Genomic DNA, 19,462 nt, shown 5'->3' on the forward strand with positions numbered 1-19,462 from the left:
TGAATCTTCTTAGCATCTATGATTTCAGCCTCTCCTGTGAGACCTCTTTTAGATTCAGATGCTTCACTTCAGGTTTACTGTATCACTTAGGCCTTCACTTTGACGATGAAACACAAAAATTGCATCGGAATTAAATACAAAATGCACAATGTTGACTTAAGTAAAAAAAGACTGACTTTTCTTAGTGTCAATTTTTTGAATCTTCCCTGTGAGACCAGTATTAGATTCCGATGCTTCACGTCAGGTTTACTGTATCCCTTGGACCTTCACTTTGACGATGACACACAAAAATTGCATCGGAATGATATACAAAAGGCACAATTCCGACTTAAGTAGAAAAAGACTGAGTCGTCTCACCGTCTATGCTTTGAGCCTTCCTGTGAGACCAGTTTTAGATTCTGATGCTTCAATTGAGGTTTACTGTGTACCTTGGACATTCACTTTGACGATGAAACACAAAAATAGAAACCGAATTAAATACAAAAGGCACAAGGCCGCCTTAAGTACAACAAAACTGAATTTTCTTAGTGTCTATGATTTGAGTCTTTCCTGTGTCACCAGTTTTAGAATCCGATTCACAACTGCTGGTTTATTGTTTCTGTTGGACATTCACATTGACCGTGGAACACAGGAGTTGCATCGGAATTATATACAAAAGGCACAATGCTGTCTTAAGTCCAGGAAGACTGACATTTCATAGTTTCTATGTTGTGAGCCTTTCCTGTGTCACCTGTTTCAAATTCAGATGCACAACTGCAGGTTTACTGTAACCCTAGGGCCTTCACATTGACGATGAAACATAGAAATTACATCGTCATTAAACACAAAGGGCACAATGCCGACCTTAGTAAAAGAAGACTGAGTCTTCTTACTGTCTATGCTTGGGGCCCTGCCTGTGAGAGCGGTTTTAGCTTCCGATTCTTCACTTCAGGTTTACTGTATTCCATGGACATTCACTTTGACGATGAAACACAAAAATAGCATCCGAATTAAATACGAGATGCACAAGGCCGCCTTAAGTACAGGAAGACTGACTTTTTTTAGTGTCTATGTTTTGAGCGTATCCTGTGTCACCAGTTTTAGATTCCGATGCACAACTGCAGTTTTATTGTATCACTTGGACCTCCACAATGACGATGAAACACAGAAATTTCATCGGAATTAAATACAAAATGCACAATGCCGACTTAAGTACAAGAAGACTGAGTCTTCCCACCGTCAATGCTTTGCGCCTTTCCTGTGAGACCAGTTTTAGATTCCGATGGTTCACGTCAGGTTTACGGTATACCGTGGTCTTTTAAACTGACGATGTAACACAAAAATTGCATCCGAAGTGAAGACAAAAGCCACAATGCCGACTTATGTACAGGAAGACTGACATTTCATAGTGTCTATGTTTTGAGCCTTTCCAGAGTCACCAGTTCGAGATTCCGATGCACAACTTGCAGGTTTACTGTATCCGTTGTGCCTTCACATTGACGATGAAACACAGGAATTGCATCGGAATTAAATACAAAAGGTACAATGCCGACTTAAGTACAAGAACACTGTATCTTCTTACAGCGTATGTTTGAGCCTTTCCTGTGAGACCAGTGTTAGATTCCGATGCCTCACTTGAGGTTTACCATATAATTTGGACCTTCACTTTGTCGGTGAAACACAAAAATTGCATCGGAATTAAATTCAAAAGGCACAATGCTGACTTAAGTACAAGAAGACTGACTTTTCTTAGTGTCTATGTTATGAGCCTTCCCTGTGAGACCAGTTTTAGATTCCGATGCTTCAAGTCAGGTTTACTGTATCCCTTGGACCTTCACGTTGACGATGGAACGCAAAAAGTGCATCGGAATTAAACACAAAAGGCACATTGCCGACTTCAGTACATGAAGACTGAGTCTTCTTACTGTCCATGCTTTGAGCCTTTCTTGTGTCACCAGTTTTAGATTCCGATGCACAACTGCAGGTTTACTGCATCCCTTGGACCTTCTAATGGACGATGAATCACAGAAATTGCATCGGAATTAATCAGAAAACGCACTATGCCGACTTAAGTACAAGAAGACTGAGTCTTGTCACCATCTATGCTTTGAGTCTTTCCTGTGAGAACAGTTTTAGATTCCGATGCTTCACTTGAGGTTTACTGTATCATTCGGACTTTCACTTTGACGATAAAACACAAAAATTGCATCGGAGTTAAATACAAAAGGCACAATGCTGACTTAGGTAGAAGAAGACTGAGTACTCTTGCTGTATATGTTTTGATTCTTCCCTGTGAGACCAGTTTTAGATTCCGATGTTTCACGTTAGATTTACTGTATACCTTCGGCCTCAAACTGACGATAAAACACAAAATTTGCATCCGAATTAAATACAAAGGGCACAGGAAAGGCCCAAATCATAGACACTATGAAAAGCCAGTCTTCCTGTACTTTACAGGATGACTGGCTTTTCATAGTGTCTACGATTTTAGCCTTTCCTGAGTCACCAGTTTGAGATTCCGATGCACAACTGCAGGTATAGTGTATCCCTTGTACCTTCACATTGATGATGAAACACAGAAATTGCATCGGAATTGAATACAAAATGCACAATGCCGACTTAAGTACAATTACACTGAATTTTCTTAGTGTCAATGTTTTTGCGCCTACCCTGTATCACCAGTTTAAGATTCCGATGCACAACTGCAGTTTTACTGTATCCCTTGGACCTTCACATTGACGATGATACACAGAAATTGCATCGGAACTACATACAAAAGGCATAGTGCCGACTTAAGTACAAAATAACTGAGTCTTCTTACTGTCTATGCTTTGGGCCATCCCTGTGATACCAGTTTTAGTTTCCGATTCTTCACTTCAGGTTTACTGTATCCGTTGGACATTCGCTTGTATGATGAAACACAAAAATAGCACCCGAATTAAATACAAAAGGCACAAGGCCGCCTTAAGTACAAGAAGACTGACTTTTCTTGGTGTCTATGTTTTGAGCCTTTCCCGTGCACCAGTTTTTGAATCCGATGAACAACTGCTGGTTTACTGTATCCCTTGGACCTTCACATTATCGATGAAACACAGATATTGCATCGGTATTAAACACAAAATGCACAATGCCGACTTTAGTACAAGAAGACTGAGTCTTCCTACTGTATATGCTTTGGGCCTTTCCTTTGAGACCAGTTTATAGATTCCGATTCTTCACTTCAGGTTTACCGTATCCCTTGGACATCCACTGTGACGATGTAACACAAAAATAGCATCCGAATTAAATACAAAATGCACAAGGCCGCCATAAGTACAAGAAGACTGACATTTCTTAGTGTCTATGTTTTGAGAGTTCTCCTGTGTCGCCAGATTTTGAATCCGATGCACAACTGCTGGTTTACTGTATCCCTTGGCCCTTGACATTGACAATGAAACACAGTGATAGTATCGGAATTAAAATCAAGAGGCACAATGCCGAATTTGTACAAGACGGCTGACTATTCTTTGTGACAATAATGTGAGCCTTTCCTGTGAAACCAGTTTTAGAATACGATGCTTCACGTCAGGTTTACTGTAGCCCTTGGACATTCACTTTGACGATGAAACACAAAAATAGCATCCGAATTAAATACAAAACGGTCAAGGCCGCCTTAAGTACAAGAAGACGGACTTTTCTTTGTGTCTGTGTTTAAGCCTTTCTTGTGTCACTAGTTTAAGATTCCGATGCACGACTGCAGGTTTACTGTATCTCGTGGACCTACACTTTGATGATGAAACACAAAAATTGCATCGAAATTAAATGCAAAAGGCACAATGCCGACTTAAGTACAGGAAGACTGACTTTTCTCGGTGTCTATGCTTTGAGCCTTTCCTGTGTCACCAGTTTGAGATTCCGATGCTCAACTGTAGATTTACTGCATCACTCGGACCTTCACATTGACGATGAAACACAGAAATTGCTTTGGAATTATATTCAATGGGCACAATGACGACTTAAGTACAAAAAGACTGTGTGTTCTTACCGTGTATGTTTTGAGCATTTCCTGTGAGACCAGTTTTAGATTCCAATGCTTCACTTCATGTTTACTGTAACCCTTGGACCTTCACATTGGCGATGAAACACAGAAATTGCATCGGAATTAAATACAAAATGCACAATGCCGACTTAAGTACAAGAGGTCTGAGTCTTCTTACCGTCAATGCTTTGAGAATTTCCTGTGAGAACAGTTTTAGAAATCGATGCTTCACTTCAGGTTTACTGTATCCCTTAGCCCTTCATTTTGACGATGAAACACAGAAATTGCTTCGGAATTAAATACAAGAGGCACAATGCCAACAATAGTATAAGAAGACTGAGTCTTCTTACCGTCTATGTTATGAGCCTTTACTGAGAGACCAGTTTTTGATTCCGATGCTTCACCTCATGTTCACTGTATCCCTTGGACCTTTACTTTGACGATGATACACAGAAATTGCATCGGAATTAAATACAAAAGACACAATGCCGTCATAAGTACAAGAAGACTGACTTTTCTTAGTGTCTATGTTTCGAGCTTTTCCTCTGTCTCCATTTTTAGATTCCGATGCTCAACTGGATATTTACTGTATCCCTTCGACCTTCACATTGACGATGAATCACAGAATTTGCATCAGAATTAAATACAAAAGGCACAATGCCGACTTAAGTACAAGAAGACTGACTTTTCTCGGTGGCTATGCTTTGGGATTTTCCTGCATCACCAGTTTGAGATTCCGATGCTCAACTGCAGATTTACTGCATCACTCGGACCTTCACATTAACGATGAAACACAGAAATTGCTTTGCAATTATATACAATGGGCACAATGACGACTTAAGTAGTAGAAGACAGAGTTTTCTTGCTGTATATGCTTTGAGCCTTCCCTGTGAGACCAGTTTTAGATTCCGATGTTTCACGTCTGGTGTACTGTATCCCTTGGACCTTCAAATTTGCGATGAAACACATAAATTGCATCGGAATTAAATACAAAAGTCACAATGCCGACTTAAGTAGAAGAAGTTGTGAGATTTTTTGCTGTCTGTGTTTTGGGCCTTCCCTCTGAGACCAGTTTTAGATTCCAATGCTTCACGTCAGTTGTACGGTATCCCTTGGATCTTCACTTTGACGATGAAACACAGTAATTGCATCGGAATTAAATACAAAAGGCACAATGCCGACTTAAGTACAAGAAGACTGAGTCTTCTTACTGTCTATGTTTTGGGCCTTTCTGTGAGACCAGTTTTAGATTCTGATGCTTCACTTCAGGTTTACTGTATCCCTTGGATCTTCACTTTGACGATGAAACACAAAAATTGCATCGGAATAAAGTACAAAAGGCACAATGCCGACCTGAGGACAGGAAGACTGAGATTTCTTGCTGTCAATGTTTTGAGTCTTCCGCGTGAGACCAGTTTTAGATTCCGATGCTTCACCTCATGTTTACTGTATCCCTTGGACCTTCACATTGACGATGAAACACAGAAATTACATCGGAATTAAATACAAAAGGCACAATGACGACTTAAGTACTAGAGGTCTTAGTCTTCTTACCGTCAATGCTTTGAGCCTTTCCTGTGAGAGCAGTTTTAGATATCGATGCTTCACTTCAAGTTTACTGTAACCCTTGGACCATCACTTTGACGATGACACACAATAATTGCATCGGAATTAAAAACAAAATTTACAATGCCGGTTTAAGTTCAAGAAGACTAACATTTCTTAGTGTCTATGTTTCGAACCTGTCCTGCGTCACCAGTTTTAGATTCAGATGCACAACTGCTGGTTTTCTGTATCCCTGGGACCTTCACATTGAGGATGAAACACAGAAATTGCATCGGAATTAAATACAAAAGGCACAATGCCGACTTAAGTACACGAAGATTGTGTCTTCTTACCGTCTGTGTTTTGAGCCTTTAATGTGAGACCAGTTTTAGATTCCAATGCTTCACTTCATATTTACTGTATCCCTCGGACCTTCACATTGACGATGAAACGCAACAATTGCGACGGAATTAAACACAACAGGCACAATGCCGACTTAAGTACGAGAAGACTGACTTCTCTTTGTGTTTATGTTTCCAGCCTTTCCTTCGTCACCAGTTTTAGTTTCCGATGCACAACTGCAGGTTTACTGTATCCCATGGACCTTCACTTTGACGATGAAACACAAAAACTGCATAGCAATTAAATACAAAAGGCACAATGCCGACTTAAGTGCAAGAAGATTGTGTCTTCTTACCGTCTATGTTTTGAGCCTTTAATGTGAGACCAGTTTTAGATTCCGATGCTTCACCTCATGTTTACTGTATCCCTTGGACCTTCACATTGACGATGAAACACAGAAATTGCATCGGAATTAAATACAAAAGGCACAATGACGACTTAAGTACTAGAGGTCTTAGTCTTCTTACCGTCAATGCTTTGAGCCTTTCCTGTGAGAGCAGTTTTAGATATCGATGCTTCACTTCAAGTTTACTGTAACCCTCGGACCTTCACATTGACGATGAAACGCAACAATTGCGACGGAATTAAACACAACAGGCACAATGCCGACTTAAGTACGAGAAGACTGACTTCTCTTTGTGTTTATGTTTCCAGCCTTTCCTTCGTCACCAGTTTTAGTTTCCGATGCACAACTGCAGGTTTACTGTATCCCATGGACCTTCACTTTGACGATGAAACACAAAAACTGCATAGCAATTAAATACAAAAGGCACAATGCCGACTTAAGTGCAAGAAGACTAACTTTTCATAGTGTCTATGTTTAGAGGCTTTCCTGTGTCACCAGTCTTAGATTCCGATGCTTCACTTTAGGTTTAGTGTATCCCTTGGACCTTCACTTTGCCGATGAAACACAAAAATTGCATCGGAATTAAATACAAAAGGCACAATGGAGACTTAAGTACAAATAGTCTGAGTCTTCTTAACAGCTATGTTTTGAGACCAGTTTTAGATTTCGATGCTTCACTTCAGGTTTAATGTATCCCTTGGACCTTCACGATGACGATGATACACTGAAATTGCATCGGAATTAGATACTAAGTGCCCAATGCCAAGTTAAGAGCAAGAAGACGGACTTTTCTTAGTTTCTATGGTTCAAATGGATCTGAGCACTATGGTCATCAGTCGCCTAGAACTTAGAACTAATTAAACCTAACTAACCTAAGGACAGCACACAACACCCAGGCATCACGAGGCAGAGAAAATCCCTGACCCCGCCGGGAATCGAACCCGGGAACCTGGGCGTGGAAAGCGAGAACGCTACCGCACGACCACGAGATGCGGGCTCTTAGTGTCTATGTTTCCAGCCTTTCATGTGTCACCAGTTTCAGTTTCCGATGCACAACTGCAAGTTTACTGTATCCCATGGACCTTCACATTGACGATGAAACACAGAAATTGCATCGGAATTAAATACAATACGCACAATTCCGACTTAAGTACTAGAAGACAGGTCCTTCTTACCGCCTATGTTTTGAGCCTTCCTGTGGGACCAGTTTTAGATTCCGATGCTTCACTTGAGGGTTATTGAATCCCTTGGACCTTCACTTTGACGATGAAACACAGAAATTTTATCGGAATTAAATACAAAAGGCACAATGCCGACTTAAAAACAAGAAGACAGAGCCTTCTTACCGTCTATGTTTTGTGCCATTCCTGTGAGACCGGTTTTAGATTCCGATGCTTCACTTCAGGTTTTCTGTATCCCTTGGACCTGCACATTGTCGATGAAACGCAACAATTGCATCGGAATTAAACACAACAGGCACAATGCCGACATAATTACAAGATGACGGACTTTTGTTAGTGTCCATGTTTTGAGCATATCCTGTGTCACCAGTATTAGATTCCGATGCACAACTGCAGTCTTACTGTATCCCTTGTACCTTAACATTGACGATGAATCACAGAATTTGCAATGGAATTAAATACAAAGGCACAATGCCGACTAAAGTACAGGAAGACTGTGTCTTTTAACCGTCTTTGATTTGAGCCTTCCCTGTGAGATCAGTTTTAGATTCCGATGCTTCACTGGAGGGTAACTGGCTTCCTTAGATCTTCACTTTGACGATCAAATACAGAAATTGCATCGGAATTAAATACAGAAGGCACAATGCCGACTTAAGTACAAGACGTCTGATTCTTCTTACCGTCTATATTTAGAGCCTTTCCTGTGAGACAAGTTTTAGATTCCTATGCTTCACTTTATGTTTACTGTGTCCCTTGGACCTTCACTTTGAGATGAAACACAAAAATATCACCGGAATTATATATAAAAGGCACAATGCCGAATTAGTACAAGAAGACTGACTTTTCTTAGTGTCAATGTTGTGTGTCTTTCCTGTGAGGTCAGTTTTAGATTCCGATGCTTCACTACAAAATTACTGTATCCCTTGGATCTTCACATTAATGATGAAACACAGAAATTGCATCGGAATTAAATACAAAAGGCACAATGCCGACCTGAGTACAAGAAGTCTGAGCCTTCTTACCGTCTATATTTTGAGCCTTTCCTGTGAGACCAGTTTTAAATTTCGATGCTTCACTTCAGGTTTAATGTATCCATTGGGCCTTCACATTGACGATGAAACACTGCAATTGCATCGGAATTAAATACAAAATGCCCAATGCCAAGATAAGTGCAAGAAGACTGACTTTTCTTAGGGGTTATGTTTCGAGCCTTTCCTGTGTCACCAGTTTTAGTTTTTCTTGCACAACTGTAGGTTTACATTATCCCTTGGAACTTCACATTGACGATGAAACACAGAAGATGCATCGGAATTAAATACAAAAGGCACAATGCTGACTTAAGTACTAGAAGACTGGGTCTTCTTACCGTCTATGTTTTGAGCCTTTTCTGTGGGACCAGTTATAGATTCCGATGCTTCACTTGAGGGTTAATGTATCTTTTGAACCTTCACTTTGACGATGAAACACAGAAATAGCATCGGAATTGATTACAAAAGGCACAATGCCGACTTAAATTCAAGAAGACTGAGTCTTCTTACCGTCTATGATTTGAGAATTTCTTGTGAGACCGGCTTTTGATTCCGATGCTTCACTTAAGGGTTATTGAATCCCTTGGACCTTCCCTTTGACGATGAAACGCAGAAATTTTATCGGAATTAAATACAAAAGGCACAATGCCGACTTAAAAACAAGTAGACTGAGTCTTCTTACCGTCTATGTTTTGAGCCTGTCTTGTGAGACTGGTTTTTGAATCCGATGCTTCACTTCAGGTTTACTGTATCCCTTGGACCTTCACATTGACGATGAAACGCAACAATTGCATCGGAATTAAACACAACAGGCACAATGCCGACTTAAGTACAAGATGACTGACTTTTGTTAGTGTCTATGTTTTGAGCCCATCCTGTGTCACAAGTTTTAGATTCTGACGCACAACTGCAGTCTTACTGTATCCCTTGTACTATCACATTGACGATGAAACACAGAAATTGCATTGGAATTAAATACAAAAGGCACAAAACCGACTTACATTCAAGAAAACTGAGTCTTCTTACCGTCTATGTTTTGAGCCTTTCCTGTGAGACCGGTTTTAGATTCCGATGCTTCACTACAGGTTTACTGTATCCCTTGGACCTTCACATTGGCGATGAAACGAAACAATTGCATCGGAATTAAGCACAACAGGTACAATGTAGACTTATGTACAAGAGGTCTGACTATTGTTAGTGTCTATGCTTTGAGCCTATCATGTGTCACCAGTTTTAGAATCCGATGCAGAATTGCAGTTTTACTGTGTCCCTTGTACCTTCACATTGACGATGGAACACAGAAATTGCATTTCAATTAAATACAAGGGGCACAATGACGACTTAAGTAGAAGAAGACTGAGTTTTCTTGCTGTCTATGCTTTGAGCCTTCCCTATGAGACCAGTTTTAGATTCCGATGCTTCACGTCTGGTGTACTGTATCCCTTGGACCTTCACATTGACGGTGAAACACAGAGATAGCATAGGAATTAAATACAAAAGGCACAATGCCGACATAAGGACAAGAAGTCTGAGTTTTCTTACCGTCTACGATTTGAGCCTTTCCTGTGAGACCAGTTTTAGATTTCGATGCTTCACTTCAGGTTTACTGTATCCCTTGGACCTTCAAATTGACGATGAAACACAGAAATTGCACCGGAATTAAATACAAAAGTCACAATGCCGACTTAAGTAGAAGAAGTTGTGAGATTTTTTGCTGTCTGTGTTTTGGGCCTTCCCTCTGAGACCAGTTTTAGATTCCAATGCTTCACGTCAGGTGTACTGTATCCCTTGGACCTTCACATTGACGATGAAACACTGAAACTGCATCGGAAATAAATACAAAAGGCACAACGCCGACTAAGTACAAGAAGACTGTGTCTTCTTACCGTGTATGTTTTGATCCTTTCCTGTGAGACCAGTTTTTGATTCCACTGCTTCACCTTATGTTTACTGTATCCCTTCGACCTTCACTTTGACGATGAAACACAGAAATTGCTTCGTAATTAAATACAAAAGGATCAATGCCAACTAAAGTATAAGAATATTGAGTCTTCTGACCATCTGTGTTATGAGACTTTCCTGAGAGACCAGTTTTAGATTCCGATGCTTCACCTCATGTTTACTGTATCCCTTGGACCTTCACATTGACGATGAAACACAGAAATAGCATCGGAATTAAATAAAAAAACCACAATACCAACTTAAGCACAAAAGGTTGAGCTTCTTAATGTCTATGTTTGAGCGTTCCCTGTGTCACCAGTTTAAGCTTCCGATGCTTAACTTCAGGTTTACTGTATCTCGTGCACCTACACTTTGATGATGAAACACAAAAATTGCATCGAAATTAAATACAAAAGGCACAATGCCGACTTAAGTACAGGAAGACTGACTTTTCTCGGTGTCTATGCTTTGAGCCTTTCCTGTGTCACCAGTTTGAGATTCCGATGCTCAACTGCAGATTTACTGCATCACTCGGACCTTCACATTGACGATGAAACACAGAAATTGCATTGAATCATATCCAATGGGCACAATGACGACTGAAGTACAAGAAGACTGTGTCTTCTTACTGTGTATGTTTTGAGCCTTTCCTGTGAGACCAGTTTTAGATTCCAAAGCTTCACTTTATGTTTACTGTAACCCTTGGACCTTCACATTGACGATGAAACACAGAAATTGCATCGGAATTAAATACAAAAGGCACAATGCCGACTTAAGTACAGGAGGTCTGAGTCTTCTTAAGGTCAATGCTTTGTGCCTTTCCTGTGAGAGCAGTTATAGATATCGATGCTTCACTTCAAGTTTACTGTAGCCCTTGGACCTTCACATTGACGATGAAACACAGAAATTGCATCGGAATTAAATACAAAAGGCACAATGCCGACTTAAGTACAGGAGGTCTGAGTCTTCTTAAGGTCAATGCTTTGTGCCTTTCCTGTGAGAGCAGTTATAGATATCGATGCTTCACTTCATGTTTACTGTAACCCTTGGACCTTCACATTGACGATGAAACACAGAAAATGCATGGGAATTAAATACATAAGGCACAATGCCGGCTTAAGTACAAGCAGAGTGAGCCTTTTTACTGTCAATGATTTGAGCCATCCCTTTGAGACCTGTTTTGGATTCCGATGCGTCACTTCAGGTGACGATGAAACACAAAAAGTTCATCGGGATTATATACAAATGGCACAAGGCCGCCATCAGTACAAGAAGACTGACTTTTCTTTGTGTCTGTGTTTGAGCCTTACCTGTGTCACTAGTTTTAGATTCCGATGCACGACTGCAGGTTTACTGTATCCCTTGGACCCTCACTTTGACGATGAAACACAGAAATTGCTTCGGAATTAAAAACAAAAGTCACAATGCGGGTTTAAGTTCAAGAAGGCTAACATTTCTTAGTGTCTATGTTTCGAGCCCGTCCTGCGTCACCAGTTTCAGGATCCGATGCACAACTGCTGGTTTACTGTATCCCTTGGACATTCACATTGTCGATGAAACACAGTAATTGCACCGGAATTAAATATAAAAGGCACAATGCCGACTTAAGTACAAGAAGACTGTGTCTTTTTACCGTGTATGTTTTGAGCCTTTCCTGTGAGACCAGTTTTAGATTCGAATGCGTCAGTTCAGGTTTACTGTATCACTTGGACTTTCCATTTGACGATGAAACACAAAAAATTCATCGGAATTATATACAAAAGGCACAATGCCGACTTAAGTTCGAGAAGACTGACTTTTCTCGGTGTCTATGCTTTGAGCCTTTCCTGTGTAACCAGTTTGAGATTCCGATGCTCAACTCCAGATTACTGCATCACCCGGACCTTCACATTGACTATGAAACACAGAAATTGCATTGGAATTATATACAAAAGGCACAATGCCGACTTAAGTGCAAGAAGTCTGAGTCTTCTTACCGTCAATGTTTTGAGCCTTTTTTGTGAGACCAGTTTCAGATTTCGATCCTTCACTTCAGGTTTTTCTGTATCCCTTGGACCTTCAAATTGACGATGAAACACAGAAGTTGCATCGGAATTAAATACAAAAGTCACAATGCCGACTTAAGTAGAAGAAGTTGTGAGATTTCTTGCTGTCTGTGTTTTGGGCCTTCCCACTGAGAAAAGTTTCAAATTCCAATGCTTCACGTCAGGTGTACTTTATCCCTTGAACCTTCACATTGACGATGAAACACCGAAATTGCATCGGAATTAAATACAAAATGCACAATGCCGACATGAGTACAAGGAGACTGAGTCTTCTTACTTGAGCCTTTCCTGTGCCAGCAGTTTTAGATTCCGATGCACAACTGGAGGTTTACTGTATCCCTTGGACCTTCACTTTGACGATGAAACACAGAAATTGCATCGGAATTATGTACAAAAGGCACAATGCCGACTTAAGTACAAGCCGGCTGTGTCTTCTTACTGTCTAAGTCTTGAGCCTTTCCTGATAGACCAGTTTTAGATTCCAATGCTTCACCTCATATTTACTGTATCCCTCGGACCTTCACATTGACGATGACACACAGAAATTGCATCGGAATGAAATACAAGAAGCACAATGCCGACTAAAGTACAAGAAGACTGACTTTTCTAAGTGTCTATGTTTGGAGCATTTCCTATGTCCCCATTTAAGATTCGGGTACACAGCTGGGGATTTACTGTACCCCTACAACCTTCACATTCACAAAGAAATACAGAATTTGCTTCGGAATTAATTACAAAAGGCACAATGCCGACTTAAGTACAAGAAGACTGCCTTTTCTCAGTGTCTAGAATTCGAGCCTGTCCTGTGTCACCAGTTTTAGATTCCGATGCACAACTGAGGGTTTACTGTATCTCTTAGACCTTCACATTGACGAAGAAACACAGAAATTGCATCGGAATTAAATGCAAAAGGCACAAGAAGCTTGAGCCTTCTTACTGTCTATGACTTCAGCGATCCCTGTGAGACCAGTTTTAGATTCCGATGCGTCACTTCAGGTTTACTGTATCCCTAGGACCTTCACTTAGACGATGAAATGCAAATATTGCATCGGAATTAAATACAAAAGGCTTAAGGGCGCCTTATCGACCAGAAGACTGACATTTCTTTGTGTCTGTGTTTGAGCCTTTCCTGTGTCACCAGTTTAAGATTCCGATGAACGACTGCAGGTTTACTGTATCTCTTGGACCCTCATTTTCACGATGAAACACAGTAATTGCATCTAAATGAAATACAAAAGGCACAATGCTGACCTAAGTACGAGACGACTGAATTTTCTTAGTGTCTATGTTTAGAGCCTTTCCTATGAGACCAGTTTTAGATTCCAATGCTTCACTTCAGTTTGACTGTATCCCTTGGACCTTCACTTTGATGATGATACACAGAAATTGCATCGGAATTAAATACAAAAAGCACAATGCCGAATTAAGTACAAGAATACTGAGTCCTCTTACCGTCTATGTTTTGAGCCATTCCTGTGAGACCACTTTTAGATTCCGATGCTTCACTTCAGGTATACTGTATCCGTAGGACCTTCACTTTGACGAAAACACACAACAATTGCATCGGAATTAAAAACAAAAGACACAATGCCGGCTTATGTACAAGAAGACTGACTTTTCTTAGTGGCTATGCTTTGAGCCTATCCTGTATCACCAGTTTTAGATTCTGATGCACAACTGCAGTTTTACTGTATCCCTTCGAGCTTTACATAGACGATGAAATACAGCAATTGAATCGGAATTAAATACAATTGGCACAATGCAGACCTAAGCACAAGACGACTGACTTTTCTTAGTGTCTATGATTAGAGCCTTTCCTGTGAGACCCGTTTTAGATTCCGATGCTTCACTTCAGTTTGACTGTATTCCTTGGACCTTCGCTTTGATAATGATTCACAGAAATTGCATCGGAACTAAATACAAAAGGCACAATGCAAACTTAAGTAGAAGAAGACTGTGTGTTCTTACCGTCTATGTTCTGAGCCTTTCCTGTGAGACCAGTTATTGATTCCGATGCATCACTTCAGGTTTACAGAATCCCTAGGACCTTCACATTGACGATGATACACAAAAATTGCATCGGAATTAAAAACATAAGGCACAATGCTGACTTAAGTACTAGAAGACTGAGGTTCCTTCCCGTCTATGTTTTGAGCCTTTCTTGTGAGACAAGTTTTAGATTCCGATTTTTCACTTCAGATTTATTGTATCCCGTGGACCTTCACTTTGACGATGAAACACAAAAATGGCATCTGAATTAAATACAAAATGCACAATGCCGGCTTAAGTACAAGAAGTCTGACTTTTCATAGTATCTACGTTTCGAGCCCGTCCTGTGTCACCACTTTTAGATTCCGATGCACAACAGCAGGTTTAGTGTATCCCTTGGACCTTCACTTTGACGATGAAACACAGAAATGGCATCGGAATTAAGAACAAAAACCACAATGCCGACTTAAGTATAAGAAGAGTGAGGCTTCTTACCGTCTATCTTCTGAGCCTTTCCTGTGAGACCAGTTTTAGATTCCGATGCTTCTCTTCAGGTTTACTATATCCCTTGCACCTTCACTTTGGCGATGATACACCGTAATTGCATCAGAATAAAATACAAAAGGCACAAGGTCGCATTAAGTACTAGAAGATTGACTTTTCTTAGGGTCTGGGTCACCAGTTTTAGATTCCGGTGCACGACTGCAGGTTTTCTTTATCCCTTGGGCCTTCACTATGACGATGAGACACAGTAATTGCATCGGAATTAAATACAAAGGGGACAATGCCGGCTTATGTACAAGAAGACTGACTTAGTGTCGATGTTTTGAGCCTTGCCTGTGTGTGATGTCTCCGCCAGACACCACACTTGCTAGGTGGTAGTTTTAACTCGGCCGCGGTCCATTAGTACATGTCGGACCCGCGTGTTGCCACTTTCAGGGATCGCAGACCGAGCGCCACCACAAGGCAGGTCTCGAGAGACTGACTAGCACTCGCCCCAGTTGTACGGACGACGTAGCTAGCGACTATACTGACGAAGCCTTGCTCCTTTGCTGAGCCGAAAGTTAGAATAGCCTTCAGCTAAGTCAATTTCTACGACCTAGCAAGGCGCCATTAGTAACATAGCATGTATCTAAAGAGTCTCACTTGTATCGCCACAAGCTCCAGATGTACCAAAAGGATGGATTAAAGTTAAGTATTTCAGAAGCTGTGTACTTTTCTTTATAGCATTCATTACGTATCCAGTTTCAGACTTCACGCACCCTGCTTTAGCATAGCGCGTGCCTTTCGGCTTCCTCTCGTTGTGTCTAGGCTGTCTTGTCTAGACACAACATTTTTCGGCGACGAGTCAGCGAAAAGGGTCTTGTTCTTTCAAATTGCTTACATTTACTTGTGTCATGGCTTCGCCAGATGTACTGTCCGAATTTTATCGCTTGCAGAATCAGCAGACGCGGGCGTTATTGGATGCCCTTGGACAGTTCGTCCAGGGTCAACGTGCACTGCAAAACGATGCGGCAGCCGCCGCTTCACCGCTATCGCAGCCACAACATGCAGTTGCACCTCCATTCCGTAATTTTCACGCAGACGTGGAATCCTGGACGGAGTGGTCACGCGAGTTTGGATTTCATCTCGCCGCCTACAGAATTCAAGGTAACGAGCGGCAGCCTCATTTATTGGCGTGTGTAGGGATTCAAACGTACCATGTGATAGTGAAATTGTTTCCCCGACGCGACGTAGCAACTCTGTCCTACGAAGAAATTTTGTCTGCTTTAGATGCCTATTTCAAGGATACAGTCAATGTCGTTACAAAAAGGTATACTTTCTTTCGTGCAAAACGTACAGCCAGTCAATCTAATAGGGAGTGGGTTGCAACATTGCAAGGCCTTACGAGGGATTGTGCTTTTGAGTGTGAATGTGGACTCCCTTATTCAGATACTATGGTACGTGATGCAATAGCACAGAACGTTTCTGATGTTCGTATACGGGAACAGATTTTGAAACTAGTTAATCCCTCCCTTCAGCAAGTGATAGACATATTAGATAGACAAGACACGCTTGACTTTGCTCAGGAATCATATGCAACTTCGCCAGCCGTGTGTAACATTAACCGGCCCGCCGGGTGCGCTGCACGGACAGGTAAACTGTCCTCGCGCACATCCACGCAGCTGCCGCCACGCTCTAAATCAGGTGTGCCGCGGCAGCATACAACTGCAGTGAAATCATGCCCGTGGTGTGCCACTAGACATTCGCGTGAAAATTGCCCATCACGCCAAGCTATCTGTTTTTACTGTAATAAAAAAGGACATGTTCAAAGTGTTTGCCAGAAAAAGCTCAGATCAGACACTCTTAATCATTTCAGGCCTTCTGCTTCGCGCTGGAATCGAACCAAGAATACTCAGGCTCGTGAACCTTCGCCCATGGACATTCATGTAATTAATTCCACTTCGTCCAGTGCCACTTTCTCTAACAGTGACTGTGTTCGTCCCACAAAACGTGTGCGTCGACGTCGCTGGAAATCACGTCAGTTAGCAAGTGATGCTGTACCTGTATCAGTTCAAATTGCACGAGACAGTCACTCTTGTCGTCAGCAGGACAATAAACTTTTTGTAGACTTGGACTTTCATGGCAAGGTCATACCATTCCAGCTCGATACCGGAGCTGCAGTTTCATTGATCAATCACGACGCGTACAAACAACTGGGCGAACCTCCGTTGCGTGCCACAAATGTTAAGTTACATAGTTATTCAGGTCAGAATATCCCTGTGTTAGGACAGTGCACTCTTCTTGCAACATACAAGGGACAGACAAAACTTGTGTCATTTTACGTTCTTCGTTCTTCTTCTGCAGTGAACTTGTTTGGTTTAGATTTATTTCAATTGTTTAACATGTCTATAGTAAATCAGGTCCTATCAGTGAATCAGACTGTGCCTTCAGACAGGGTTTCTCGTCTGTGTGAAGAATTTGGAGACATTTTTGCACCGGGCTTAGGCTGCGCTAAAAACTATGAAGCACATTTGGAACTGAAAGTCAACGCGCAACCGAAATTTTTCAGAGCGCGCAATGTTCCTCACGCATTGCGTGATGAGGTCGCAAGAACATTACACGATTTAGAATCACAAGGTGTAATTGAACGTGTGCAGGCTTCTCTCTGGGCCTCACCCTTAGTAATTTTGCCAAAACCTTCCGGAAAATTGAGACTTTGTGTGGACTTCAAGGCCACTGTGAATCCACAACTAGTGACTGCAACTTTTCCTTTACCCCGCCCGGAAGATCTTTTTGATAAAATGTGCCCGGGTAAATACTTTTCGAAGTTGGACCTCGCCGATGCGTACTTGCAAATACCGGTGGACGAAGAATCCCAGCGCGTCTTGGTGGTTACCACGCATCTTGGTTTGTACCGATTCAAAAGACTGCCATTCGGGTGTGCATCCGCCCCTGCATTGTTTCAGCAATATTTACAAACTGTTTGTGCGTCGGTCCCCACTGCTGCGAACTATCTGGACGATATTGTGATCTCCGGAAGGACAGATGACGAACATTGAGCGAATCTACGAACGTTATTTCAAGTGTTGCGACAAAATGGTCTTCGCTTGCGGAAGGACAAATGTGTGATTTTGCTCGTGACTTGCCATATCTGGGACATGTAATCAATGCCCAAGGCATACATCCCAGTCCAGAGCACCTCCGTGCCATACAAGACTTGCCTTCGGCGCATAATTTGAAGCAGCTACAGAGTGTGTTGGGTAAAATTAACTATTATCATCGCTTTCTGCGCAATGCCTCTTCCATTTCAGCTCCGCTTCATCGCTTACGCCGTAAAGGTGTTCCGTTCGTGTGGACGACGGAATGCGAACGCGCCTTTCGCCAGTTGAAATTGGCGTTGCTTTCAAATACTTGCCTCACGCCATTCAATCCCCAGAAACCCCTTTTGTTGATGGTAGATGCATCGGATTTCGGGATCGGTGCTGTGCTTGCGCACAGAGATGGGTTGCATGATCGCCCAATTGCCTTTGCGTCCAAATTACTCTCGTCTGCGCAAAGAAATTATTCACAGATAGAGAAAGAAGCTTTGGCTCTCGTCTTTGGTGTTACTAAGTTCCATGGTTTCTTGTATGGTCGTCTCTTTACCATCATCACAGACCACAAACCTTTGACGTCACTTTTTCATCCGAACAAGCCTGTACCTCCGCGTACAGCGCAGAATTTCATTCGCTGGTCTATTTTCCTCTCGCAGTACCGCTACGATATCTTGTATCGGTCCACTGCTAAGCTCGGAAACGCTGATGCTTTATCCCGTTGGCCTGTTGCTGAGGATAGAGCATTCGATTCTTCCGAACATGCTGGCCTGTTCATTGATGCGGAAACCGATGACGTGGTCGAATCGTTTCCGATTGATTTTCGTCGTGTAGCTACAGCCACAGCTGCTGACCCTGTCCTTGCTACCGTTTGCGTTTTGTTGCTACGCAATGGCCTTTGTCGAAATCGCGGATTGAGGATCCGCTGGTTCACCGATTTTTTTGCTCACAAGGAGAGACTTTTTGTACGACGTGGTGTTTTGCTGTCGCGTTTTGATAATGATCAGTCCAGAGTCGTGGTCCCACGTTCGTTACAGTCCTCTGTCTTACGGCTTCTTCACCAAGGACATTGGGGTATAGTGCGAACGAAACAACTTGCTCGTCAGCACTGTACTTGCTTCGGAATCGATGCTGCGATTACGAATATGTGCTCTTCTTGCATGGCGTGTGCCGAACAACAATCCGCACCGCCGCGGAAAGTCTTTGCATGGCCAAAAGCCACTTCCCCTTGGCAACGCTTGCACATCGATTTTGCTTGTCCGTTCTGGAATGCTCGATGGTTGGTTCTGGTAGATGCCTTCAGTAATTTTCCTTTTGTTGTCCGAATATCTTCCACGACGTATTCTGCCACCATCCAAGCGTTGTCTGCTATCTTTTGCATTGAAGGTCTTCCGCAGACTATTGTTTCCGACA

The sequence above is a fragment of the Schistocerca serialis genome, unplaced genomic scaffold (genome assembly GCF_023864345.2).
Source record: "Schistocerca serialis cubense isolate TAMUIC-IGC-003099 unplaced genomic scaffold, iqSchSeri2.2 HiC_scaffold_1352, whole genome shotgun sequence".
In the NCBI taxonomy this organism is placed as follows: Eukaryota; Metazoa; Arthropoda; class Insecta; order Orthoptera; family Acrididae; genus Schistocerca; species Schistocerca serialis.